The sequence below is a fragment of the Misgurnus anguillicaudatus genome, unplaced genomic scaffold, assembly GCF_027580225.2.
Source record: "Misgurnus anguillicaudatus unplaced genomic scaffold, ASM2758022v2 HiC_scaffold_34, whole genome shotgun sequence".
In the NCBI taxonomy this organism is placed as follows: domain Eukaryota; kingdom Metazoa; phylum Chordata; class Actinopteri; order Cypriniformes; family Cobitidae; genus Misgurnus; species Misgurnus anguillicaudatus.
In genome coordinates this window covers 4,101,528-4,112,808 of record NW_027395284.1, presented here as the reverse complement: position 1 = coordinate 4,112,808, position 11,281 = coordinate 4,101,528, and the positions used below count along the sequence as shown (strand labels likewise).

At 36.8% G+C, this 11,281-nt stretch overlaps 2 long non-coding RNA genes across 3 annotated transcripts; one reads left to right on the top strand and one right to left on the bottom strand.

The window, feature by feature from the left end:
- Nucleotides 1-3,584: 3,584 nt before the first annotated feature.
- On the top strand, nucleotides 3,585-7,693 carry LOC141363375 (uncharacterized). Of its 2 annotated transcripts, none has more exons than XR_012368883.1 (3): nucleotides 3,585-3,806; nucleotides 4,249-4,416; nucleotides 6,947-7,693. It is a non-coding gene; the product is annotated as an uncharacterized lncRNA (long non-coding RNA). The 2 variants fall into 2 exon arrangements; XR_012368884.1 differs by having other exon boundaries at nucleotides 3,687-3,755.
- A 951-nt stretch (nucleotides 7,694-8,644) lies between these two features.
- LOC141363374 (uncharacterized) lies at nucleotides 8,645-10,332 on the bottom strand. Its single transcript, XR_012368882.1, has 3 exons — nucleotides 9,366-10,332; nucleotides 9,143-9,255; nucleotides 8,645-8,717 (listed from the first exon to the last, which is right to left on the bottom strand). It is a non-coding gene; the product is annotated as an uncharacterized lncRNA (long non-coding RNA).
- Nucleotides 10,333-11,281: the final 949 nt, after the last annotated feature.

The window sequence follows — 11,281 nt, the reverse complement described above, 5'->3', positions numbered from 1 at the left end:
TTGGATTGTTTTTATTGTAGATATATATGAATATTATATCAAAACTCTTTAATATGTCTTAATGCTACTTTTTAAATGTATTTTGCAGTATGTATAAATGCTATTTTGTATTAATATATTTGATCTATTGTATTATTCATTTACAACCACTAGATGGCGCTATGTTAAAAGAATAAGAGTATTAGTCAAGAGTAAAACACAGACATGCTCAGATTGTATGGAGATTTTATTTAAATCATCAAAAGGCATCAAATGTCATATATTTTAATGCATGATACAAAAATGATTTTTTTTCATTGCTTAAAATCCTTCACACATATCAAATAGTTAAACACTGGCAGTCAGTCAAAAACAGAAATAAAGTTAGATATAAACCCTCATCCCTTACAGCAGTTAAAGCATCAGCAGAGTTACATATTGTTGGTTTTAAAGAAGGTTAAATTCACTAAATACCATTTAATATTGATTCCCAAACACAATAAAGGACCTTTGACATGTTGACTGATGAAGAAACACAAAAAGGGTCATGGTGGTGGACAGAATACCCTATGAGATGATAGGAAAAGATCTTTAAAAAAATGTTTTCCGCTCCCAAAAGTGTGGAAGTGTTTTTTCTGACCCCAAACCAATTTTATGCAACAATCTCCTATCTTTGGTTAGATAACATGAAGCCTAAAGTTTAACCTCCTTAGACCCGAGCTTTGGTTTGTCTTTTTTTCAAATTTCTACCAGCTATTTTGGGGTTAGGAAGAACCAATAAATATAATAACCAAATATTTTTCTTTGAACATGAAGCAGTGTATTTGTCCATGTTTGTGTATAACAGGTTCCAGTTACACAGAATAAAGTATTATGGTGCAAACAAAAAAATTATGTCCACACATGTGACATCCAGGTATTAGGAGGTTAAATGTGGCATAATACAACTGTACATAGAGATAGACCTTATAAAAATGTTTACCTTATTAAAGATAGAGATTATATTTTTTACATGATATATTTTATGTAGAAATCTCTCAAACTTGCTTCACTGATACTCTGAACTGTATTAAACTACATCTAAACACAGTTTAAGAATTATCTTCATTCACTGTTATATTTACCTTTAAGATAAAGAACCATATAACACCAAAAACATGTTGAAGTCAGACTTTCTTTTAATGCTATTCATTTTTATCACCACCAGGTGGCGACTGTAGATCAAACATGCAGTCACTGTTTGATTTCTCTGCAAAGGTTTCAGTAGAGATGAGCACGTGGACCTGTGTGAGATGATAATAAGAGATTATTCAAAGACATATCACAATGATGATAACTTTAGTATAGGGATGAACATTCCCTACTGAAAAATCTAACCTAGTTGACTGGTTTAACTGGTCTTCCAGCTTGGTTTTAGCTGGTGGAGCAGGCTGGTTTTAGAGAGTTTTTTAGGGCCCACATTTAGCTGTTTAGATTGAAAAACCAGCTTTACCAGGCTAAAAGCTTAGAAGAGTGGTCTTAGCTGGTTTACGTCGGCCCTCCAAGCCTGGCAAAGCTGGATACATCTGGTTTTACTTACTGGTCAACCTAATGGGTCAGCTGGTCTTTCACCGTGACCAGCTAGAAAAGTGTCCAAACCCCCTTTAAATCCAGCGTGCTACACCAGCCCAAACCGGCTGGGAGAACAGTTAAAACCAGCCAGCCAGCTTAGGTCTGTTGGGTTATGGATGTCTATTGTATATTTACTGTACCTGGGGAATAATAAGACAGTTAAACAATCTCAAAGTTACAGGATTAGCATTTGCAAGTTAACAAACCCAAACCAACACTCTAAAAATGGCTAGTTATTTTTAACCCATAATAGGACGTAAATATTGGACAGAACGTGCTGGATTAAAAATGGCCCAATGTTTTGCTGTTATGCAATAACTGGGTTATAATACCCAGCATTGAGTCAATTTTAATCCAGCGGTGTGTTTTGTTCAATATTTACCCAACATGCTTAAAATTTAATTTCAATAATCATGCAAAAATATAAAGCAACTTATAAAGAAACTGTTTCTCTTCTGCTGTCAAAGCAAGAAAGAAAGTTTGCCGATACATGACAGTGAATGTGTTAATGCAAGTCAGGTAAAATATGCATGAAATGACTTCCGATTTCTTTGAATAACATTCACAAATTTATGAAATTGTCATGTCAAACACCTGGGGACACCATAAAGGTAAACTGAATGTCTGACCATATTGTGATTCAAATTTAAGAATGATACTCCAAAAAAATTAGTTACTGTGAGCTTTTGTTTTAAAAAATGTGCATCTGGAGATTCCAAAATAGTAACATGATAACAAAATAAGAAAGTTATGTAGTATGTAGTGCTCTATCAATTCAAAACTTATTTGCCCACCAAATCACATAGAAAAAAATAAAACATTTGTACATTATAACAAAAAACTTGTTATGTTGAATGTGCTTGCTCGGGAATGGACTCCAGATTTAGTCCTAATCTGAGTCCGTTGAAGGCCTATTTTACATCACAAGGAGAAAACACACACACACACACACACACACACACACACACACACACACACACACACACACACCGCACACGCACACGCACACACACACGCGCTCACACGCGCGCTTTATAATTAAAAATGCCTTATGTTTGCCAAATAACTTATGCTTATAATGCTTAGCATTGCTGGTTAATAATAACTTACTCATATTTTTTTTTGTTTTTAGTTTTTATATATTTTATGCATCAGATTAAATGTGCACTTACATAACATGTCATAGAAAAATTAACCCATTTAAAACTCGCGCCTTAGTTTTCTTCACTTTTATTTTTATAATCAAAAACAACATGAAACAAAAAAATGTAAATACATGATCAACATAACAAGACAAACTTTTACAACTTACTGTATCTGAGAAGCAGCTTTACTGATCGATGCATCTCTGGCTCTCATACTATCAACAAAAAAGTATACTGCAGTCGACGATCCAAGATGGAGATGTTTATATCTAACCTCTGGAGAAAATCTGATCGTATCTTTAAGATCTGTGAGCTAAAGTTAGCCATAGCCACGTGTATGAGACACGCCTACGTGTATGCGCAGATCTGCGCAGATGTCACATTTTACAGACGGAAAATGAATCCCTGTAATGGTTTCGTGATTGGTTACTACCCCCATCAATCAAAACTTTGCTGAATAGGCATTGGCTGGCTTCATTTTGGGTTTATACAGTCAAAAACTAAGGTGTGCAAAAAGTACGCTTCCTGTGCTTTTTAAGTTCTCAAACCTTATCTGATTGGACAAAAGGACAAAACAGAAACATAATGCGTAGTTTAGTTTTGCTCAGAAGAATCTATCAAAAGTAGAGAGTAGACCTATTATCAAGTCTATATTCCGGAACAGAGGGGGCGGTAATGCTCCATTAAGCTGGTTGCCAACCGCCGGTTAAAAAGAAAGAAGAAGAAGAATCTATCTTACAGAGGAAGACGTGACTTTTCAGTGATAAGAATCGATATTTTTTCGAAAATAAACATGACCGATCATACTAACCGAAAGTGCGCATATAAACAAAGGAGGATCTTCCGGGATTTTCCCTATTTTTTTTTCGTTGTTTTGGATTAAAATGTGGGATGACAGTAGGTGGCGGTAAATGCACCTTCAGTTGGTTTGCCAACCGCCATTTAAACAACAGAAGAAGAAGAAAATTTGGGATGCATTTTGAAGAGTGGACCCTTATGTGACGCTTCAATCGTATTCTGGTATTTTTGAATTTGTCAGAAATGATCTGAACCATATGACGTGATATATAAGTAAGTTAGCCCTACTGACAAAATTAATAATATATGCGGTCCGTCTGCATTTCATTTAATCCTTTCCTCTCCGGTGTATTGATTGCAAAAACAAGCTTAGTATATGAATCTTGAGTGTTTAGCTTTAAATGATGCAAATTTTACGATTTTTGATTGAATATTTCATGTAAAACAAAGTACAGAACCCCATAGATACGCCCCTAGGTCCCGCCCACGGAAAGGTGTGGGTTAAAAGTAAAGTAATATGACGTACTATGCACATCTCAAAAAGTGTTCTTACCAGTTTTGTCATTTATGTTTTTGCTGTATTCTGCTTTTAAATGAATTACCTTTTCCAGTTTTCACATACTTGGTTATACAAAAGCTAATCTCAGCATGAAGTAAAAAAAGGCATATGGACATTATATGCAATTCAGTAAAATGCACAATGTTGTCATTGCAGCTTGAAAAACTCCATGGCATTGGATACAAGCCAGTTCTGCTTCTTGCAAAGGAAACCAAGAAGCAAAATATTAACTGAGAGATATTTACCCCTCATTGCACCTCATCTCTGCCTATGCCCAGGACTACCTTCAAAAGATCGGTTCATTTTATGAATACCTGTGTGAAGGTGAGATGCATGCACTGCATTTTTAAAGCTTGTGTTGAGTATGCAAAATATTTTATATAAATAAAGTCAAAAAAGGATGTCTCACCCCATGAAACTGAAATTCAATCATCAATACCTAAACTCATTGACTGTAGAAAGTTGGGTTTGAGTTTGTTAGAACAACATTTGAAGTATTTCAATATGTATCTAGCCTTAGGCACAGTCAAACAGCACTCCCTCAAACCATTCTGTAAGATTTGGCAAACAACAATTTATAAGCAACTAACTTCAAAACCTTTTCTACATGTCCACCGCTTTTACCTGCATAATATTGTGAATATTGAATTTGCACAATAATTGGGGGTGAAAAGTACAACGTTTATTTTAATAGCAAACTACTATCAATGTGTGATTGATTTATTTGATCATGAATATTAATTAAGACATGGATAGTTGTGCATGGGGGACTTATGAGGACATGTAACTGTTATTGATCTGAAAAGAAATTGACACCTTTTACTTCTGTTTCTTAAACATTCATGCAGTGTTTATGCCAACACCCTGTTTTGTATGAAAATGATGTGTTTTTAAAATGGTAGTAGTTACTTGTGTATCTAGATTCTAAGTGTATTGAGCCCCATTTGTATTTATAGCTTGCGGCACACTGGCCTACAATCCACTTGGAAAGTTGTGACGTAAGAAATACTGTTTCCGGGTCCAAGCCTTCACTGATTTCAAGTGAGACTCCAACAATCTATACAAACATTCACAAGCATAGTAGTTTATTTATTTCAGGCATTTAAAGTAAGCTTTTATAAACTGACAGTGTGCACTACATTCTCTAGGCTCACAGCACTGCCATTGTAACGATTCCCAATTAATTAATCTCTGTCTGGTCATCTGGGATGTCCACATAGAGATAGAGGTTAGAATCGTGAATGTATATCAGTATTTTTGTCGTTTCCTCAGGATCTGAGAGCGTTTGGACCTGGAAGCTGTGCTGTGTGATGTCAGACAAGTAGAAGCCTTCAGATGTAGGAGGGGCCATATTTTATTTGTTTTTAGCCCACATACAACAGTATTTTGAATGTTTAGGCATACTGACTAAAACAATTTTTGTAATCAAATGAAAATGAATCTCAATATACTCTTGTATATGAAATGTAGAGCTTACAATATTATTTTTTGAAACTTGAAATTACGCACTCCTGACCTATTCTCCTGATCAAAAACTATTCTTTTAACATCTTGGGCCCTATCTTGCACCCAGCGCAATTGACTTTGTCAGTGACGCATGTATCATTTCGTATTTTGCACTGGCGCACAGCGGGTTTTTCCCTCCACAGACGCACGTCGGCAAACTAGGGAATTAAGTTGCGCTCCCTGGGCGGTTCAGCGCAAAAAAGGAGGCGTGCTCCGGCGCAAACCATCTCTTATGCTATTTTGCAGTTTCAAAAAACAATTGCGCTACTAACCAAAAAAAACTAGTCTAAAGTCAGTGGCGCGTTGCGCGTGGTTCATTATGCTATTTTAAGGGCGCATGCTTGACCATAATGTATAGCGTGCACAACGCGCATTGCTTATCTAATCTACACAGATGCAACAGTTAATTTTGCAAATCATAAATTGTTACAATAAAAAATATAAGATAAGGGAAATCATTAAATCATAAATTGTTACAATAAAAAATATTAATACATGAGATAAGGGAAATCATTGTGGTGAGCATTGTGGTGATAGTTTTTATTTATTTTGTGTGGCAGCGTTAAACAATTATCATGCAAATAACGATTAAAATATTTTCATAAGTTTGTTGTGTGGCTGTATTACGTTTATTTTATCTAAATAATAATTAAAATGTTTTCATAAGAAACCTTCTTGTATATGAACTTGATTTGTAAGTGTACTTTGGGGTTGAACCTTGCTTGCGTTTCTTGTGTCCGATTTCAAAGCCCCCAAACCCTTTCAGCGGTGAGGGTGGACGCAGCGATGTCCCCCTGTGTGCCCGGCGTGCCCGATATATGCTGGCAAGCTTGGGATCCCCCAGTCTCCTGACATCATTGTAGTGCTTGGCGCAGCTGATGAGACAATTGCGGCTATTTCCTCTCACGCCTGTTTAACCGACGCTGATTTGGGCGGGTTTCTCCCATCCTCATACAAAACAACTTCTCTGTCTTTGACTGCTCTTACAAGAACGTCGGTCTCCTCGGCTGTGAACCGCTCCTGGCGTGCGCCTGTCAAATCCGTCATAATAATAGCAACCCGCCATGGAACTTGCGCCCTAGCATTTAAAGGGAATGTTGGATAGCGTTCTGATTGGTTTATTTGACGTTACGCCCAAACCACAGCTATGAATAATGAACCTACTTCAGACCAACCCCTTATTGATTTGCGCCTGGCGCAAGACTTATTTCTCCCGCCGGGAAAATAGCAACAGCGCCCAAGATCCGCCCACAAAGTCACTTGCGCTTTGCGCTTCGGACTTGCGTTTCAGATCGTTAAAATAGGGCCCCTTATGTTTTAAAACATACACTTGATTTAACTTGCACAGGTTGAACCCAAGATTCCACCTCACAACCTGTGACCCATTGGAGAATGCAAACAACCAGGAGAAGGTGAGCACTACGGAGGACCAGGTGGAGCAGGCGAGCACTACGGAGGACCAGGTGGAGCAGGCGAGCACTACGGAGGACCAGGTGGAGCAGGCGAGCACTACGGAGGACCGGGTGGAGCAGGTGAGCACTACGGAGGACCGGGTGGAGCAGGCGAGCACTACGAAGGACCGGGTGGAGCAGGCGAGCACTATGGAGGGCAAAGGTAATTAAGACAGATTTGAAGAGTTACCATATATATTTTAAGTCTTTGACATACGGGTTTCCTTAACCCCAACTGATGTCCAGTGTTTCTCCCCATAGAGCTTTATTCAGTTTAAGGCTAATATCTTTTCAGCATCAACATTGCATTGTGTGCATGTGAAATAGTAACATTGCAGAACGCCTGAAATAAATGGGGAAAATTACAGGGGTGTAGGAGCGATTTTGAAGCTGGGGGACAGTAAATGCCAGGGGGGTTTGGGGGAAATTCCCCGATATATAATCTCAAGCACTTAATTGCTAATTTCCAATGACTTTTGGGAACGGATTGTACTACTTTGGTTGTAGGAGGGTATATGAAGTGACAGACTGGGTAGATTATAACAACAGAGAGAAGCAATCTAATACAACTGGTTACATTTACATCCAAGAAATAAACAAAGGCTGCCGAAGCATACATAAAATAATGATTGCTATTGCGATATTCAAACAAAAATGGGATTTTAGATCATGCATCTTGATTGAGTATTTTAATTTATATAAATTCATAAGAAAATTCTGTTGCGAATTTAACAAGATTCCTAAAAATCTGTCTACCACTGCCTACGCTGCCCACCAGATGGTGCTTCAGGGACCAATTACTTACAATAGATTTGCATTTAAAGGCGGGATGCACGATTTTTGAGAAACGCTTTGGAAAAGGGAGTCGGGCCGACTATCAAAACACGCTTGTAGCCAATCAGCGGTAAGGGGCGTGTCTACTAACCAACACCGTTGCCTGGGTAGTATATGTGTGGGGCGGGTTTATCAACAGAAGGTCCAGATTCTATTGGGGTAGAGGCGTGTTTGTTAAGGTGATTTCAAATGTCAACACTGGCTTTCAGCTATCATGCACCTCGGCTTTAAACAGAATGTGTTATTTTTTGGGCAAATCAACTTTTTAATTTTAAGAAACATGTTCAGCAAGATTCTTTTAAAGTTTTAAAAACAAGAGACCACATACGAAATTTTGTGCTGCTAGACTAAAACACCAACAATACCGTATGTCACTGTAATAATTCGGTTTTTTATTGTTACTAAAAATGATTAACTACATGTATTTTATATAAATCAGAACACATGCTGGGTTAAAAATGACCCTGTGCTGGGTTAAAATGACCCAATGTTGGGTTGTTGTTATGCACCCATGGGTATATTAACCCAGCAGTTGGGTTAAAATAACCCAGCATTGGGTAAATCTATGTTCTTTCAAATATTTACCCATTATGGGTCAAAAATAACCCAGCCATCTTTAAAGTGTAAGAAACTATATGATGTTATCAGTGGGTTTCGTTCAGTAGTCATCACTACAGAGTCAATAAATGTTCCTTTTCACAAATGAACATCTTCTTGGTTTCACAAGATGCATCAAACCAAGACTTCAGATATGATTTCAGATATCCCAGACAAGCACAGTCCTCATTGCCCGAGTTATCCGGCTCACTCCCATCTTCCTTTACAAACCAGAACCTTTAAAAGTCAATAGACAAAATATGTACAGTGCAATAACATTTGTGTAAATAAATCTTTGACTAAAAAGATTTGGACTACTGGTCTTAAAGTCATATTTTCAATTCCTTTGGGAAAAAACTAGAATAATTATAGTTTTTTTAAATTCAAATAATAAACATAAGTGATGTTAACAATTTGCACTAGCATGCGTTAAAGCTCCCTGATAATCCAAGTTAACTCAATGATATAAAAAGAGTTTATGTGTTTCAGTAACATGATCCGTCTCATAAATGTGCTTTAATTTAATCACTAATGACTTTTTTGGAAGTATTGAACTTTCTCAATATCCTATCATCTTTTGCCTATAATTTTACATGTTTACATAAAAATTCAGATTTTCAATGTGATCTCATTTAGATTTTAAAAGAGTTCAGAGGTCTTACTGTACTGCAGTTTCATTGAGAGTTTGGTTATTCAGCCAAACCCATCGACCTTCAGTCTCCACATCATTAAGACCGATCCAAGTAGTTTCAAAAATTTTAGACACCAGGAAATCCTAAAGTTCAACATTTGAGTGTTGCTGCAGTTATTCAAACATAACAGTTTTTTTCCTTCTTTCTAAAGTATATAAACACCCTAAAACCATTTATGTCTGATCAGACTCACCTGTACAGCTTTGCTGTTGATGGTGACCAGATGAGCTTTTAATCCAGCACATAAATCACGAGCCTTAAACCATGTCTGTGTTTCAGAAGAGAAGAAATAACACTTTCCACCGAATGATGTCCAGCCCTCTTCACAAAACTTACAAGATGTATCACTGAACCCTGAAGCACAACATTACGAACATCATGTTTAAAACTATAAATGAAGATCATCAAACAGCCCAAAGGTGTGTACAGTATATATAAGTTATTATTGTTAAAAATGTAATGCACTGCAGACATGACAAAAGTCTACCAATACTGACGTTTTACATTTAGTCATATAGCAGATGCCCTTAAAGATCCTGTTCTTTCTGTGTTTTTAAAGCATTGATTGAGTTTACAGTGCGCAATATAACATGTGTTCATTTTTCATGTGTATACAAACGCAGTATTTTTCACACAATTAACTTATCTCTATAGTCGGTTTCATCGGACGCACTTGATACATGTCTGGATTCGAACCTCGTTTTTTAATGGTCTGACTTGTTGCTAAACTGAACTCTTGAACAAATGCCTCGTCGAAAATAACAAATGTTTTGGTTTCCTAGGTAATCTATGTGTTGTTGTTTTTTTGTTGCTTGTTATATAAATAAACTACGTTTAAAGAACTTTGTTGTTATTTATTCTTAGCGGAGTTTACCTGAAGTTACGTGCGGACCGCGTCAGCCGCTTGTTTATGTTGTTACTGCTGAAACAGTCTATAGCGCTGTTTTTACTGTCCTCAAAATGGGCTGATGTCTTCCTTGTTCTATGAAGTCCCTCCTTCAGAAATACGTATTGAGTTCTGATTGTGTATCTTGTTTAGTGTGTTGTGATTCGATAGCAGCTTAGCTTGCTGTTAGCTTAGCTGGTGACTGGCGTATTCCTGTGGGCGGAGTTTAGTCAAAAACTGTTCTAGTGACGTCATCAAAGCAGGAAGTAGAGGGCTGTAGTCCAAAGGCGAATTCTGTTAAAGAAAATATATCGCCTGGCAGTGAACTTTGAGCTTTATAATTTTACAGGTATTATTCATGCTATTATAGCAACATTACACACTAACTAGGGTTTAAAACATGGGATCATAAAGAACGCGACCTTTAAAAGTATGCAAAAATGACGTTTGGAACTGGTAAGACTTATTTAAAAAAAAACTTTTTAAAAACATTTAACTATTCTGTTAAATGTAGTAATGACAAGAGCAAAGTCCAGTAATAAAGCGACTAACAAGTGCTTGTACCGCGTTAAGACTAAATGGAAAATAAATAATATATAAATATAGTTTTATTCATTTTTACCTCCGCCAGCACAATAACAATAATACTGCTGGTTTGATCAAAACAAATACAAATCTTTTTTCAAATTTTTGACCATTAAACACTGATACATCAGAACCAGCAGGAAACTGTAAGTGTCTGAGATCAGTCTTGTCCGAATCTTTCTAAGCAAATGTTTAAATATGCGCTATCTTAACTTATCGACTGCAGATTCAAATATTAGACATTTATTCTCACCTGAACCCCATCTAGTGGTGAAATTGTATTTTGCATTCAAACGAATAGTGCTCTCTAGCACCTCGCTTTTCCAAATGCTTGTTGCAACTACGGTAGTCATTATGTAGTCAATTATCTCCCTGTCCGTTTTAGCTAGTTCATGTGTTCTGAATGAAAACGCGTTGGTAGGTTAGTGCTTTTTGTCCCTCTCTGCTATTTTAGCAATATGGCAGAATGACATGAAAGCCTGCTTGGACTTTCCCATTCAATGTAAGTAAAGAGAAGAAATTCTAAGCTTACAGAGAAAAGTCAGATCACTGACAGAGGTCATTTGACACCAATGAGGACATATTTATGAATAAAGACATTGATTTGGATTAATAAAACACTTAAAGGAATAGTCTAC